Source organism: Vanessa cardui, chromosome 1, assembly GCF_905220365.1.
Source record: "Vanessa cardui chromosome 1, ilVanCard2.1, whole genome shotgun sequence".
Taxonomy (NCBI): Eukaryota; Metazoa; Arthropoda; class Insecta; order Lepidoptera; family Nymphalidae; genus Vanessa; species Vanessa cardui.
The window spans coordinates 6842683-6858519 of record NC_061123.1 but is presented as its reverse complement, the minus strand read 5'-3'; positions in this window follow the sequence as shown (position 1 = coordinate 6858519).

Genomic DNA, 15837 nt, shown 5'->3' with positions numbered 1-15837 from the left:
AAAAAGGAAAAAGTAAAAGGTGCTCTAATACCCCTTAATGACCGCCGCGCGGAACCAAAATTAGCTTTAAGTACGTCTTCCTTCCTACTCAGTTTTCTTTATTTTTGTTACTATTTACGTAGACCACATTTTCCTATCAATTGGGAGAAAGCAAACCAACAAATGAGCCATCTGAATGCAACTGTTGCCTTTTAAAACTATGAACAAAATGAAACAATTAATTTAATAAACAAAAAAATGCATAAATCTAGATCAGCACTTAGCCTTTAGCTATTTCATCTCTTATTAAATTGTTTATTTATTTAATATATGAGACAAACAAAAAAAAAAAGAAAACCCGCTGAGTTTCTTTCGCCGGTTCTTCTCAGGTCAAGGTATTTTCTTTTCCGAACCGGTGGTAGTGTTGAATAAAGATATTTGAGTTTTTTTTTTTTAAATATAAATGATAACTATATAAAACATCAAAATATATCCTAAATTATGTTTTGACAACAACCTCTTTTCAAAAAGATTTTGTAATTTTTTTTCTAGTGTGCATATTGTTTTGTTTGTAATTACTTATATTGAATTTTATTTAAAGTTATGCTAGTATCATGTACGGGAACGTTATTAAAAAGACGCATTATTTGTTTTGTGAATATGAACTTTCCCTAAAATGGTTGTTATATTGTTACTTAAATTATATAACTACATAACATATAGTATATACATTAGTATTAATAAATACTAGTGAACTTCATGTATATAATAATGTTAAAATGATTTGAAGTCATACATATTAGATTCAATTATTTAAAAACATTACATTAGACATTACATAGGATTACCACATTATAGGCAAATATTGAAGATAACCTAATTGACTGCTTTCAAATATTGCTATCTCTTTCCTACGTAAAGTTGAAGAGGTTATTATTTTACTTTTAATAGACCATTAATTACACGTAGTTTACTTCAGAGATTACGTACAATATAATCAGTTCGAACATGTTTTAGCTGGTAAAATTACTAATAGAATATTAAACAGTATAATATAAAATAATAATGTATTATCTCGCCTTATTGCTTGCACTGGTAACAGGAGGCTGGGTTTTTGCCCAGGGATAGGAATTGCCATTCAACGGGGAAATGCTGCTAGCGTTCTTGCCACCATTACACGCGGTCAAGATTTATACAGTAGCTATTTTCAAATCATTTGTGTATTAAAGACTTAATGTTAATCATTCTTATGTAAATAAATGATGACAATAGAATAATAAATTGAATGTAATATTTGAACAGGATATATTATTTTTATTTTACCAAATACAAGAATTTTCGCGGGGTACTTACGTATAATATATCTAGCTATCTCATCTCAAATCGTGATGCACGTTATGTTAAGGGTATATTGAAGCGCCTGAACCATCCGTATGTTCGTAATAAATCCGCCATCAAAAGCATACACACTGAAGAATAGGTAAATAGTCATAAACCGTGATATTTTGTATTATATATTACACATTGCAGGTACCACGATAAATGTGATGATGTCGTTTTCTCCTGCTATTTCAACCATGATTGGGTCTCCAGAAGATTCAGAAGACTGATCAACTATGCAGAACTAATCTTGCATTAGATTATGCGCAAGTACAAGATTTCTCTCTTTTCCTTATGATAATTCGATTTAATAACAAATCAAACTTCAAACCTATACCTTAATTTGCTCTCTGAGGCAAGATCATTCCCCTGTTTAAGAATTCACTTAAACAATATTAACTGTAATTGAAAAGTTTCCGATTATAGAAAAACAAATTATTTTTTTTATTTATTATACCCGAGATTTGAACTATAACTAATTTGACTATTAAAATATGATAAAAGATAAGATGTCTACCAAAACAAAATATCCAATTAAAATTTTCGAGTTTTCCAATTACAATACAGAAGTAAAACAATTATCATTCACGTATTGAATGCTGATTGCAAATTTTAAAACAATAGAGATCACTGTTATGTATCATGGGGTTAAGTATACGTGTCTTGCAGCATTAACCCTAATTGTAATTAGGTTTCGTAATAAGTAATTTGGTAAATTCTCCTCGCCGGAGCCTCAGCGATGGTATAATTAGATACGTCGTTAATTAGACGGTAGACTACAAGAGCACTTGGGCTTTCGTTTACTTTAGTATAAGCGCCTTTCTAGCTCTATTTAGAGAGTAATATTAATATACACTTATTGCTATTTACTTATTAATTAAAATATATATACTGTAATTAGTGATTCGATTAATAGGTATGATTAATCTGAATCACAATTTAAAGTAGAAAAGCAATTTAATGCCTATTTATGATACTAGTAGTCGCCCGCGGCTTCGCTCGCTTTTTAAGGTGTTGATTGTCATTTGTTAGACAAAAAAAGTACCCTATGTCCTTTTTTGCAGTTCAAGTTTGCTTCATACCAAATTTCATCAAATTCGGTTCAGCGGTTTGGTTGTGACAGAGCAACAGACAGACAGAGTTACTTTCACATTTAAAATATTAATCTAGATTTAAGAATGAAATTATAATGATTTTTTGTTATTTAAATGTAAATATGCAGTTACATTTAATTTTCCAAAGCAACTGTGGAATGATTTAAACATGTAGTGCAGAATGAAATTACTCACAATACGAACGCTTTTAATTATAACCATTCGCAAACAGTCATTCTCTGTCATTCATTGTTCTTATATAAAATAACTAACGTATAATTTCTAACAAGCAACGTTGAATATAAAGCATAATGTGAATAAAAACTGCGTATTGTGGCCTCTATTACGGCGAGGAAGAAAAATTGCTGATATAATTTTCCGCGAACACATGGCGTCCTGAGAGCATAGGGGAGAAAGCTATTTTGTTAATGGAGCACAATGGAAAAGAAAACTCAATCAAGCGCACGAGTCGCCGTGATTTCTGCGCCTAACTACGAGAGATATGTCGTGGGCAGGGTTGCCACATCCGATAATCGGACGGTCAATTTCATATTACGATTACGCGCTATAATAGTAACCGAAACGTATGAAAAAACAATGCTAAACTATTTGATCATTAAAGAGTTACTCGTATTCATTATTTTCTTATTGTATCTTGCTTGTTTCACTTGTTTTTTTTATTCTCATGTTTTTTGGTGAATATTGTTCTGACAACCCTTATCGTGGGCCGAAGGTCGTCATTAGCAGAGAAACGCCGCATTGCCCACACAGCCGAAATTCTTCTAAATAACCTTTACGTAACTTTTCATATGTAAGCCTAATTTAGCGTACAACATTAGTTAACCCGCGTTTTTGTGATAAATATTTGTGTAGCTCATTGAGCGATCGCCTTTTATGAATGATCGAACAGAAAAACTCTATCTATAGTTAGTTTTTGTAGAATTGGTTTTAAGAAAATAAGCTATCAACTCCTTAACTTTCGTTTTATAGTTCAACGACCCTTAAACTACTTTATCCTCTCGTCTAGATGAAGACGATAGATAATCGAAGTTTTTGTTTTATTTTCTACAATGAACAGTTATTTGATTAAATCTAAATTTATTAGTAATGGAGTGCGGGAAGGTTTCGTTTATAATTCTCTCGTTACGAACGTAGCTAATGTATACACGTCTTAACATTTATAGATCTGTTATCTGGAAGGTTGTCAGGCTCGTCACGTATGCGCGCGTGCTCAGATGAATTGAACGGCTGCTACGACTCATGACACAGGCGCAAATTAAAAATTAATTAAAAATATACGCTATACTCTTAACGACACGCACTAATTACTGCAGTATCGGAATTTCCGAGATCGCATAAAAGAGATTTTTTTATTATGTTTTATTTTATGATTTATGAGGGCTTCAGTAAGTGCGACGGTCTATAATACTCGTACCTATTCTGAATAAATTATCATCAAACTTTAATGTATACTATAATATAGGTTTCACAAAAGAATCAACATTATAAAGCTTATGATGAACCAAGGTGCATGATATCCTCCCTGGTCTATTCTGAAATGCATACTCACTTTTATCGGCTTCAGGTTTTCATCTGCGTTAGAATATTAATGATACATGTCTTTATAAGAGTCACATTTAACAAACATTAGGAGAATATGCTATACTGCTTGTAGTTTTAATTTATCACAGTTACTACTGCGTTTTTAAGAAGTTAACTCAATTATATGCATGCTTAAATTGAACGAGTATCCCTAGATTAAAAAGATTAATGATATTAGTTTAGGTTCATTGATCGTAATTTCTAAACTTCTAATCTTTTCTAATCTACTTATATTTTTTGGAAATTTGAGTAACATAAAAAGTAGGTTTAAAGTAACCTCGAACTGCAAGTAAGAATACTGCCAATTTTTACGTCTATTATCTGACCAAGTTCTATATAAAAACTGGCAAATAATCGAAAAGAAAAACGTTTTATTTTATGATTTATCAGTGCTTCGGTAAGTACGACGGTATATAATACTCGTACCTATTCTGAATAAATTTTCATCAAACTTTAATGTGTATCATAATACGGGTTCCACTACAGAATTAACACTATAAATTTATGATGAATCAAGGTGCATGATGTCCTCGCTGGTCTATTCGGAAATATAAAAACTCGACTCTCAAGTTGTTACGAAACTCGTAATCCCAAAAACGTCTGTTCCTAATTTCTTTCCCGATTTTAAAAGAGCCATCATTCATTTACGACGACATTTAGAACAAGAAAATTTCGGGCTTCGACACGAAGTTTTGGCAATTTCCGTAGTCGGTGACGCTTTTTTTGTGACCCATACTTTGTCGTTAATCTTGGTAACAAAAAGTCTTTGCCCGCCGACTCGTTACAGTAACACTGTAAGACGACGGATTTAAATGGCACACCCAAATTGGCCCTAAATGAAATATTAAAGTGATTAATAGGGTTAAAATTATCACACGAAAATTTATCACGGAATTTTATGAAGGTGTTTTTTTTCTAGCAATTCGCCGTGGAAGAACGAATGGAGTTATTCCCATTTTCAACGTCAAACAGCTATAGTAGAAAATCATACAAACACGCGCTTTTGTAAACAAACGCAGCGCTCGAAAGCGAAGTAGATAAAAGAGTTATTATATAAGTTCTCTAAAAGATAAAAAAATAATCATTTAGTGACTACTGGGAAGCTGTCGGACTGCAGCGTAGCCTTAATTTTTACTCTGTTTAAATGCTTTTTGCCGAATGCCATTATTTTATATTTTTATGTTAGTCTTTTTATTAATTTGAATATAATTGTAGCTTTTAATTTTATGTTCGCTTTTAGTTAATACTTATCAATTAATAAGGTTTCACAAAACGTGAACTTAATTTGTCATTACACAATAACATAAAAATTATTCCTATGTAAATTAAAACTGAGAAAAGAATGAAGGTTATACACAATGGAAAAAAGATCGCGAACATTCCGTATTCCATAATGAGGTCTCTCCCGTAAGGAAGATATTGTTTTGATCAAAGTATGTATTTCGTTTATTTTCGGTATACGTTCAATATTCCAAAATAAGTCCTCACTGAATACAATATTACGGTTGCAAGGGAACGTTCGTTCAGTGTCTACACTTGAGGTTAAATTTCACCTAAATTGGTCTAAATGCGGACACATTTTCGTCGTTCTCCAGGACACTTTTCATAGAAATATTTATCGTTGCTATTTCTCGCTGAATACTTTAGTGAGATTAATATGATATTTAATTTTTCATTATATCATTTAAAATGCATACTCACTTTCATCGGATTCAGGTTTTCATCTGCGTTAGAATATTAATGATACATGCCTATATAGGAGTCACATTTAACAAACATTAGGAGAATATGCTATACTCATTGTAGTTTTAATTTATCACAGTTACTTCTGCGTTCTTAAGTAGGTAACTCCAATATGCTTAAATTGATCTAGTATCCGTAGATTAATAAGATTAATGATATTAGTGTAGGTCCATTGATCGTAATTTTTAATCTTCTAATTTTTTCTAATCTACTAATATTCTTTAGAATTTTGAGTAACATACAAAGTAGGTATAAAGTAACCTTGAACTGCAAGTAAGAATACTGTAAATTTTTATGTCTATTATCTGACAACCAAGTTCTATATAACAACAACAACAACAACAACAACAACAACAGCCTGTAAATTCCCACTGCTGGGCTAAAGACCTCTTCTCCTTTTGAGGAGAAGGTTTGGAACATATTCCACCACGCTGTTCCAATGCGGATTGGTGGAATACACATGTGGCAGAACTTCTATGAAATTTGTCACATGCAGGTTTCCCCGCGATGTTTTCCTTCACCGCCGAGCACGAGATGAAATATAAACACAAATTAAGCACATGAATCAGCGGTGCTTGCCTGGGTTTGAACCCGCAATCATCGGTTAAGATGCACGCGTTCTTACCACGGGGCCATCTCGACTCTATTGTTCTATATAAAATCTAGCAAATAATCGAATAGAAAATCGTTTGACAAAGAGAGAAGAAAAAGGCACCGAACTCTCGAAGAATGAATATAAACACTCCACTGTGTGACAAAAATTTAAATATAAACAATGGGCTAAATTAAATGTAAAACCATTTGCAAAATTAAAATCAATCAGGTGAGTGAATATAACCGTAGCACCGCACCAAACACGTCTCCGCCATAGTCGATGAATTTTTTATATTTCCCATCACTATTTAATGCGGTAATCGCGTATAAATTTTTAAGTAGACACATTTAACGGCAAAAACGCTGGTTTCTAACGCAAACCGCTATAAGCCCCATATAGGAAATTGCTAATATATTACTGAAAATTTTTATGTTTCCTCGCTTTTTATAGACTCATATATCGGGTCTTATTCCACACTGAAACCATTTTTACTGCCTCCGCGATCATAAGTAGGTGTTTTATAGTGTTTCGATCCAAAATTATATTATAATTATGAAATTATTAAATATATATATATACATATTTTTGATTGAATTATATACTGATATAAATGGTAAATAATATTAAAAGACTAATTACAAGTTTTTATATTTTTTAATTATTTTATTTTATTAACACATTAAATGATAATTAAAAACTAATAACTAAAACATCAAACTTGTTGAGTAATTACTTCCTAGTATATATTATTCATTCCTTTTTATGGATAAAAAAAAATCGAAATTCTAATTTCAAAATTGTAAAGTACAAAACTAAAACATCTTAAGCGACAAACTAAAAATATATATCTATAGAAACATAATGTACCATAAAATAAAGTCGATTATTTAAAATCAAATTCGCTCAAATTATTTACAAGAAGCGTCATTTATACGGGCAGTTGTTCAGCTCCCCTCATTGAAGCGAGTCCTCGTAAAGTTTCACGGCACGCCGCCTCCGGCCATCACGCAGAGCGCTCCGCATCACAAACCATTTCGCACGATCAATCTCTGCGCTCGGGCGTCTTCAGCCTATATCACTTTAGGAAATTGACTGAAATCCCGCTTTGTGCGGAAATTGACACGAATATTTAGACTTTAACGATTTTTTTATAAGTAGATCGTCGTATCTGTAACCAAATCGGACAATTATAGATTCAGTGTTATAGAAAAAGTGTTGTGTTAATTTAAAATCTTAATGATTCGAAATGGCCTAGTATTTATAATAAGTGAAATTTTACGAAAGACTTCGGGTTGAAACCCGAGCAACCAACTCGGAACTAGTGTTGCATATCAATAGTCCACTATAGATAGTCTATCGATAGTATTGTCACGTGTCAATAATATCAATAATATCGATAGTAATCATCAAAACGATACTAACAATAGAACTATCGATATTCCTTAATATTTTTCGATAGTCAAACTATCGATAGTTCTGCAACACAGCTCGAAACTCGATTTTGTAATTATGTTTTTATGCACGACGGTAAAGCGAAAAATCGTAAGGAGGCTTTATAGGGTAGGAGATAGAGATCTGTCACGTGTTTAACCACCAATCAGCATTTTTCCTTAAACGGAAAGCCTTTCCCATCTGTCAGCTATTTATAAACTTAAGTACTGTTTAATGCATGTATTTTATTTATTATATCATGATTTATTCTCGTAATTTTTAGTTGAGTTCAATATTTGTAACAATATAATAAAACGCTCTAGTTGAACGTTGTTAAACAAATTTTGATGCTTATCTTATATCAGAACAAATATATGTAGAAGAAAATTCAATGGAGAAAAGAGCTTCCTGGTACGTCGCCTAAGGAGGAATAAAATATTCATACCCATTGTGCCTACATTTGTACCGGATAAATCCTGAAATCAGAAACCATCAACACATTTTATTTGGCATATTAGATCTAACTGGAGCATTAATTTTGTATATAAGTACCCATAGCAATAACAATGTATGGATATATTAATATTACTTTACAGTACCAAATAATATGGATATTGGAACATTTACAATACGTCCTAAAAACTAGAAATAACACTGAAAAACCGATACAACTAATGTGTAATTTACACATACTCATTGCGAGCTGTCATTTGTCATCGTAATTGTTATCTTATTAATTAATCACATTTAATATTTAAACGATGATGTAAACTTGACCGCATATTGGCGACATAATCTTTGCCTGTTTGTCATAAAGCTATAAAAGTACAGATTGAATTGAATAAAATTTATTTTCATATTGAAAATCAATAAAAACATTCAATTCCTACCATTTTCTTTATCGTGCAGCTCAATCTGGGGTGTTTTTATTTAATTTTCAAGGTTTACCCAGGCACAAGAGAGTCGAAGTTGCGAATCTTGATTGATAGCTCGCACGGAGACCCATCAGTTTCCCAAAAGCCGAATTTGCACTTAAATGGACACAAGTAGATTATTCGAACCCTCTTTTTACATAAATCGATGAAATATTTAACATAACAGTCTTATACAACGAACTTACAGTATATAATAATATTACATAAAATACAAATATAAAAATATACTTTTGATTAATGAGATTATACATACATACGTAATGTATTTTATAAAAACAGAACCTTGAAATATTTCTAAATATTTATTATTTATCAATATCACAATTAAGCTTGCCATTAATGACGTACAAAAAAGGTTTTAATCTAGACTGGGTTTACCACCAAGCCCGTCTAGGTACGAACTCATTATTTTACATTCAACCGTCTATCAGCAAAAAATAATATTTTTGTGTTCTGGTTTGAAGAGTGAGTGAGCCAATATAACTACAGGCGAAATCGACATACCATCTTAGTTTCCAAGATTGGTGGCGCATTGATGCCAAAGGTAATGATAAATATTTCTTACAGTACCAGTGTGTATATGTGTGTGTGTGTGTGATCGTTGATCAAAGAATGAATATACGAGTATTCGTTTCTTTTTAACGACCATAGATATCATATGTATAAAAATGATTGTATGCATACAATATGAGGTAGATTTTGTTCCTTTGAAAAATTATGTCGACATACATCATTCCGCTCATAAGGCAAAATCGAAAAGATTACTTTCTCAAAAATATATATATCTTAAAGTTTAATCAGACATAGTATTATACAAAGTCGCTTACCGTTGTCTGTCCCTATGTATGCTTAGATCTTTAGAATTACGCAACGGATTTTGATGCGGTTTTTAACAGATAGAGTGATTCGACTGGAAGATTTATGTATATAATACATGGAAAACACAGTAAAAAAACACAGATAATTTGAGAAGTTTCTAAAGGGATGTTGTAAATTAAAAAAATCTAGTAGTATATTTCATCGATATACTACTAGAATCGGGCGGGTCGATAATTAGTAAAATAGATTTTCGGAGATACAAAAGTTACCCAACTTTTTATCGTAGCTGTTACAACACTAAGGCAAAAAAGATAAAGAAAAATTTATGTTTTATTTGCGAATATATAAAAAACAATAATGATACAATAAAAATCCTCCCTTTTGTGATAATAATTTCGCTTACTTTATGAACTGGAGAGACGGAAAGAGAAATACATCCACATCCAAATTATCTCGAAATAAATCGTTGAGTAAGTACAGTGCTTGAGCCAATGGTGCTTGCTTGACGTATAATATGATAATTGACGCAAAACATGAATATGTATGTAAATATTGTATTCCTTTACAGGCTTTGATGCCGGATATTAATAAGAAAGTAAGGCATTCATACGTTCACACTTGTACACGCTATTAATGAGGTATGACAATGTTTGTGTGTGCAAATAAACAGGTACATGTAAAAACTAGTGTAGTTTGTAACTTCATTAACGCTGCAGACGCAGTCATAGATAAAGTAAAGGCTAATTGATACACAAATATCCTTTAAGTCCTTTTTAAAATGGGTAAAAAATATTTAGGCCATATACTAATGCTATACTAACACATTAATTTATTTATTCATAAAATATTAATATGCGAAAGTAACTCTGTCTGTCACATCTTAACGCTTAAAAGCCTTAACCAATTTAGATGAAATTTATTATGAATATAGTTTCATTTAGTTTAACCTTTGAATGGGCAAAATGCATGGTGTCGATTTATCAATTATATATAAACAATATTCAAACATTACTAATGAATACCGTATACAGCTAATTCATTTGTTTCAGCAATTACTCGCAGGAATAGGTATACAAAAAAATAATTATAACATATTTTTCCGAAGTAGAACCACGTACATTCATTTATCACGTCACTTGAAATCGTGAGTGCGCGCACTGGGGGGAATCAGTTCTGCATCAGATGCTTCTAAGAATGAGCAAGCGCTTTCCGGGATACCTCTTCGAAAAGTAATTTATATTTAAACGTTTTTCCTTATTTAAAATGTTACCAACTGTCCCGACCAAGAACAATTTTACAACTTTAGCCAGAATATTTAAAACTGCGTTTCAAGAAATCCTTTGGGTATTGTATACAATTAATGTTATAAGGTAAAGTCAGTTATTCTGTCAGTAGCAATGTACAGTCAGAGTAAGAAAACCTTCGTCAGTTTTCAAATTCACTCCTTTATCAAGTCTTAAGCTCTTAGGACCTTTTAAATCTAAATATCAAATCATTGCGACGCAATATGTCATTCTCGATCGGTAAAGCTGATTATCGCTCATACTGAGCACACAAATAAGATAGATCTTAAGGTGACGAACCTTTTGTTACCCCGATTGTACATATTTGTTTCAGTAAATGACTCTTCAAAAGAGCATAGTCTGGCCGGTTCTTACCGATATGTACAATCTGAACGGGTGGCAAATTTACATTCAGTCTAATCCTATATCAATAATATTACAGTGTGAATTTTTTTAACACTTTTGAATACTTATATAAATAAAAATGTTAACAAAAAGACAAACCGACTTCAAACAAAACACTATTTTAAAACAAATTAATGTGCACTAAAAAGTAATAAAAATAATTGCGTATTAAACATATTTTTTAGACTCCTCCTAAGTAAGATGAAATGAAAAATATTAGACTACTTAAAAGTCGATTTACGATTATATAACGTAGTTATAGTTATTATTATATTTGGAGCCGGTGTCAGCCACGGGCACGCGCCTCAAAAATCTTAGGAAAAAAGCGATACCGAGTCCCTTAATTGACCCAGTATTCATTATTATCTTATAAAAGGTAATTTGTAAAAAACACATTTCTTAAAGTATTCTCGTCTTTTTTATATCAAGTCGAGATGGCCCAGTGGTTAGAACGCGTGCATCTTAACCGATGATTGCGGGTTCAAACCCAGGCGAGCACAGCTGATTCATGTGCTTAATTTGTCTTTATAATTCATCTCGTGCTTAGCGGTGAAGGAAAACATCGTGAGGAAACCTGCATGTGACAAATTTCATAGAAATTCTGCCACATATGTATTCCACCAACCCGCATTGGAACAGCGTGGTGGAATATGTTCCAAACCTTCTCTGAGGCCTTTAGCCCAGCAGTGGGAATTTGCAGGTTGTTGTTGTTGTTTATAGATATATTGTAGGGTTGGCTGACACCGACTCCCAATATAGCAGTAACAAAAATAAAAAAAAATTAAACAATACAGACGAATTGATAACCTCCTCTTTTTTGAAGTGGGTTGAAAAGAAGAACACATTAAATAACTAATACCTGTTTGACACGTCAATAGTCTAAATTAAAAACTGATGAAACAACGTAAAAAAAATACAGCTTCTTACGTAATAATAATATTATATACTAAAACTTTCTACGAAACACACTGCATCTTCTAGTGTATGTTTTATGAGTGAAATATTATTCAGTTAGGCCTTTTAAAAACGAGCGTCTGATCGTTTATTGAGATAGATAATCCTACATAATTATCCAATCGAGTTATCGTCGAGTTACATTATCTAAATAAGATAATTCTGGGCTTGTACGATAATAGTATGAGAATATCATCCTTATTCTACCGCATAGCAAAAATTAGTATTATTGCATTTCGGTTTGAAAGGTGATAAATCCTAAGCAAAAGTAACCAATTTCAAGTGACGTAGCCTTTACCTTAACCCTTTTAGAAATAACAATAAAAAATGAGAATTAAGAGAAAATCTCTGAAAATGGTTTGATGACATTTCCGAATCCACACAACACATGTATATATTTAAACAGTACAAATTTAAACGTATGCCAACAAGAACAAATACAGGTAACGATGTAAACAAAATTTTAAACGGGACAATGTGTACAGAACTAGCACGGCCGCATGTCGAGCGCACTTGTTCGCGTAAAATATAGCTGGGCCCGAAGCGCCGAACTTGCTGTTTTTTGTTTTTAAGATTAACGATGAACAGCCTTCGCAAAAGGAGGTAATGAAATGCCTATCGCTTAAGCAATTCTTTTGATAAATATTACTTATACGACACAATATTCTTAATATAATATCGAGACACATTTTTGAAACGAATATTGACAAAACAGGATATATTTTTACTTCAATATCCGACGACTTATACCTGTCGTATCTGCGAACATTTCAATATCGTGTACATAAAATAAAACTGAGATAAGAATCTAGACAACTGTGGCCAAATTATGATTTCCTTATCGAAGATTGAAAATGCTACCGTTTTAAATTTTCGAATATGATATACAAAATCATGTGTTATATTGCTAACAAATGCCGGACGTGACGTCAAATGTTTCGAAAGTGATACCATCATTGAAAATTTGTAATATATTAAAATCTCTTATTCATTTCTTTGGATGAAAATAAATTATATTTATGAGTTGAAGATTTTTAGGAATTCATTATAAATCTTTTCTTCTATGGTTTCCTATTTTGATCTCTAATTGTGATAAATACCACTATGTACACTTTATTTTTTCAAAATAAATTTAATTTTTGTGTGATATTTTTTATAAAATAAACAAAACAACACCCAACAATATGAACTAAGTCTACTAAGTAAGATTGTTATAATTGTATTATCAATAATAGAATGTTAAATAAAGTTCAAAAACAAATTTCCGCGATATTTAATCAATGACAAAAATAACATCAAGTTTCTCATAAAACAACCCTCAAACTTGGAAAGACTTCTCTTTTTATGGGAGGTTAAAACTTTTGTTTACGTCATTTGATCGATTTCAAAGATCAAATAACCAAGCAGATATTGTAAGTGATCCGGACGAAAACGCTTGATTTCTAAGAGCTATCTAAATAAAAAAAAGTCCCGAGATCCGTTCGAGTAAACTTGATGGTACTTATAATCCATTTGTGGTTATTTCAGAATATATAATACTTTTCTATTTTATTACATTACTATTTATAGACATTAATAATGATGATTTTGTTTGTTGGTATATTTATAGCAATACATTTTTTATCAATTATGCATAAAGTTATTAATAATCTCTATTGAAGGATATTGAGAGATGGTCACATTTATAAAATATATAAACTTCATCAAAGTACATTTATATTCCTACTATCTCCAGTATTTTTTTTTTCAAAACTATTCGATGGTTAATTAACGAGGATGATTTTAATTAATTTTCTATAAGTTAGTTTATAACTGGACTCGATTGATTATGATGCTTTGTGTGTGTGTATTAGACTCAATGGTTTAGAAGTCAGGATATGCAGCTATTATTGTATACAATATAATATATTTACATATTTTAAGTGGTCACCGTCACCCATAGACAATGACGCTGTAAATATTAACTATTCCTTACATCGTCAATGTGCCACCAACCTTGGGAACAAAGATGTTATGTCTCTTATGCCGTTACAAAATGTACCAAAAATAAAAGGTCTTAAAAGAACTATAGAATAGTCTACAATAGCTTCAGTTAAATCTCGCTTTAACACTGAAATTTTTGAATTGAAGATCTGAATCACTTAAAAATTAGCTGCAACGACAAAAATAGCTAGCTACTTAACGAGTGGTCAGATAACTGAGTATAAAAATATTATTTTGACACTAGACAGTTAAAATTATCCTCTGAATAATTTTGCTCCAGACAAATTTGGAAAATAATATTATCATTCATATTCCTAACACAGTAGTAAATAATTACATATAAAACGGTGTAAACTAAACATACCTTTTATACCTACTATATTATGTTACCTAATTTTTTTTATTCTTTATAAATAAATAAGTAAATAAAAATGAGACAACATCACATACATTACTCTGATCCCAATGTAAGTAGCTGAAGTACTTGTGTTATGGAAAATCAGAAGTAACGACGGTATCACAAACACCCAGACCCAAGACAACGTAGAAAACTAATGATAATCTACATCGACTCGGCCGGGAATCGAACCCGAAACATCGGACTGGTGTACCCAAAACCGGTGAACACACCACTCGACCACGGAGGTCGTCATTATTTATAAATTGCAAGTGGAAAGGAGTCGTGAGATGATTGGTCTTGGACAACTTGGAAACAACAATGGTCCAGGAAATAATATAATTACCTCAAAACTCAAACTCAAAGCTGATAAACATATTTAATTTCGTCCTCCAAAATGGAATTACACTGAACAACGATATTACTTATTTGAACGATAATACTATTTATTTATTTTTAAAAAGTAAAGTAACAGCCTGTAAATTTCCCACTGCAGGGATAAAGGAAGATAACCCTTTTTCATTAAAGAGAGGGTTTGGAACATATTCCACCACGCTGTTCCAATGCGGGTTGGTGGAATGCACACGTGGTAGAATTTCGATGAAATTAGACACATGCAGGTTTCCTCGCGATGTTTTCCTTTACCGCCGAGCTCGAGATGAATTATAACACAAATTAAGCACATATATATATATAGTGGTGCTTGCCTGGGTTTGATCCCGCAATCATCGGTTAAGATGCACGCGTTCTAACCACCGGGCCATCTCAGCTCTTTTTATTTATTTTAAATGTTATTAAATTGGTGACTTGCTTCACTCATATCAACTCACAGCTTCCTAAAGTAATAAAAGCGGAACTACGACGTCCGGGGCGCCATTAACCATTGCATTATCACGTCTCCCTCAAACATTCACTTATTATTTGATGTCACGATGCTTACCTACAAAATATGACGTCAAATTTTGATACCTCTCGTGACCTTATATGAAAAAAACCAAATCGCCACTGCTTCTGTTCTATTACTTCTATATTCTATTACTTATTATATTGAAAGAATAAATCATATTGTCCGCTTTTGTAGCACAAGCCCATTTGGTACGACAGTGGAAATGGACACAAGAGAAATGACATCTTAGTTCCAAATTGAAGTTCAAAGGTTTGTGACTTACCACCATGTAGACCATTTTGCCATTCCAAACAAAACCTGAGGCGAGATGGCCCAGTGGTTAGAACGCGT